A 2,853-nucleotide genomic window follows, 5' to 3' on the forward strand; every position below is an offset into this window, starting at 1 on the left:
CAGCGTTAACAGGCTGCAATTATAGTAATTATATGTTCTATGTTTGGTCTGTTTGATGAGCACAAACAGTTAGCGGAGTGTATACCAGACACCTGTTATCTCGGCTGTGAATGGCAAGGTGTGTCTGATTGTTGTGGGGGCACCGGAAAGGATCTAACTAAAGATTGTTGACAGCGTGATCGTCTAAAGACTTTGGCAGCTTGGGTCGTCAATCTATTACTCAGCCTTCCCTGATGATTCTCAAAGGTTCGGTCTCTCTGGATCCCGTGACAGCTCACTGTGATCCGCCGTGGAGGCAACCATCGCTTCACCAACTAAGCACTAGAGGGAGTGCTACCTATAGGTAAACACAAATGGCTAGAATACAGAAATTAACTTTAAATTTAAATTCAAACACTGTTTAAACTAAATTTAAATAAGTGAGTGGTAAAGTGAGAAAGAAGAGGGGTAGAGAAACCTGATTAAAAAAAAAAGAATAATTGAATAATAAAAAAACGAACAAATCAAAACAAAAATGATAAAAGTAATAAAAGATAATAAAGTAGAAACAAAATAGTACTGGATATGAAAAACTAATACAAAAACAAGAAATAAAAATAAATGAATAAATAAAATTTAAAATATCGCGATTTAGTGTGAGATCACTCTCATTCTAACGGACAATTTATTGCAGCTATCGCAAGAACAATGTGACTTAGATCCCAACAGATTCTTACAGTTTGTGCAACTTAACTGCACAATGATGTGTGGCAGGATTTCTTCGCTGCCAGTACACAATAAAAATTATAAGCAACAGGGTTTCTTCGCTGTTGTTATACAAATTTCACTTGATCAAGGTTTTAAAAGCTCCCATTTACATCTTCTGACACTGCCAGAAGTTCATCGGAGGTAAAATCTGATCGCAACGGCCATTAATCGGCTGTCGGTGAACATGTCAAACTAACGATCAAAGACTACAGATTTTAGCCTAGGATTATAGGAATCTTTTAGGATTTTCAAAATTTGTCTCAGATGACCAAATCGTGGCCAAAATCGCGCAGTGTGAGCCGGGCTTAAGACACCATTACCTACAAAAAAATTATCTTGGTACAAAATCGAAAACACAACAGGATGTAAGTTATTTTGAATTTCCTGTAAGATTTTTGTGCAGTTTTTGCCATTTCCAGGCCTCGTACTTTGACAAACTCCTACTACAGTTTTAATTGGATCATCTTCAAATATGGTGAGGGTTATCTTAAAGGCACAACATGTAAGATTTTTAAAAATATAATTTTATTAAAATATATAATAAATATACAACCCATTCTCACTCCCAAGGCGTCAAAAACCGAAGCATGGTCAAGCACCCTTAGCATCACTATGAAGACTAGTAATGTTAGGTTCTTGAACGAATCGTTCTTTTGAGCCGGTTCTCTGGAAGTAACCGGTTGAGCCGGTTCACAAATCGAACTGAATTGAACTTTAGTTCCGGGTTAATGACGCAGGACGCACAGCCGAAGTAGCACGTCCAACTCAAAAAGAACCGAATGAGCCGGTTCAACCAACTGTCGAAGTTTGCCGAGGATTACCATTTACATTTTATTAAAACCTGCCAAAACCTTTCTGTCGAGTAATGTAAATAAATTGTACAATAGTTTATTGTGCATGCATATTATATTTAAAGTTGCTTAAGCGAATGTTTCAATTGATACAACATTGCACTGAGTTGTTAGAAAAGAAATGTGTAGAGACCATAGACTGTATAAAAACATGGACGTTGTGCCCGTGACGTCACCCATAGATTTCTGAAGAGCGTTTTTGAAGCTCAACCTTAATTATGCAGAAATTTAAGGCTTAATATAATTTAAACGGATGGGTTATAAAAAAATTCACCCCCCTCACAGCCCAAAATCATTTTTTGAACTAGGCTGTAAACATGTTTTTTTCTGCCCCAGCTAACACAAGACCGGTGGCAAAGTCGGCGGCCCACCGGCAGACGCCGCCCGCGGTTCACCGGCGTTTTGCTCATCGTTATTCCAGCGGACCACCAGCGGCAGCCGCCGCTTTTCCGACAGCGGTCCGCTGACGAGCCGCTGGTTTATAATTACTGTTTGCTGGCGGTCCACGGTCGGTCCGTGGTTCATTATCAGTTGGATTACTAACCAAACTATCATTGCACACAATAATGGATCAAAAACAATGTATAATCACAATTGTACATTTATTTTCAGTGAACTGATTAAATATACACATTTATTTACAGTATCAGATGGTTTTATCCAATGTGACTTTTAAATAGAAGCATTCAGTTCACATATTTGCACCTGTACAAAAGTTAACCACAAAATCAACCACGGTTTTACTACAATAACCAACCCTTGTACTATGATTGTTGTAGTAAATCCACAGTAACTACCATAACCATGGTCTTACAACAGCATAGTAGTAAACTATGTAACTACAAACTTTACCATGGTTTCAAAAACTATAGTTACCACAGTTTTACTCCAGCATTACTAACATATTACTATAGTATAACCATGATATCAAACCTTAGTTTGAGGAAAAAAAAAACCTGATTACTAGTCATGATTACTAGTTTTACCATAGTAAAAACATGGTTAACTTTTGTAAGGGTACAGTGCTTTTCACAATCAAAGCAGCTTTATAAAATGCACGTTTCAAGGTTACAATCAAAAAATATCCTTTAAACAGCCAGAGGTGACTGTGACCCACTGATCATCTGAGCATAAGTGTTGGCATCATCTGAAGTCACCACAATGAGGCTGGATCCAAGCTGTAGTAACACTGGGATGGGCAACCTGAGACATAGAAACAGGAACACAAAAGGAGAAGGATTAGCATAGATGCTGT

The sequence above is a fragment of the Sinocyclocheilus rhinocerous genome, unplaced genomic scaffold, assembly GCF_001515625.1.
Source record: "Sinocyclocheilus rhinocerous isolate Xijiao unplaced genomic scaffold, SAMN03320098_v1.1 scaffold1559, whole genome shotgun sequence".
NCBI classification, from domain to species: Eukaryota; Metazoa; Chordata; class Actinopteri; order Cypriniformes; family Cyprinidae; genus Sinocyclocheilus; species Sinocyclocheilus rhinocerous.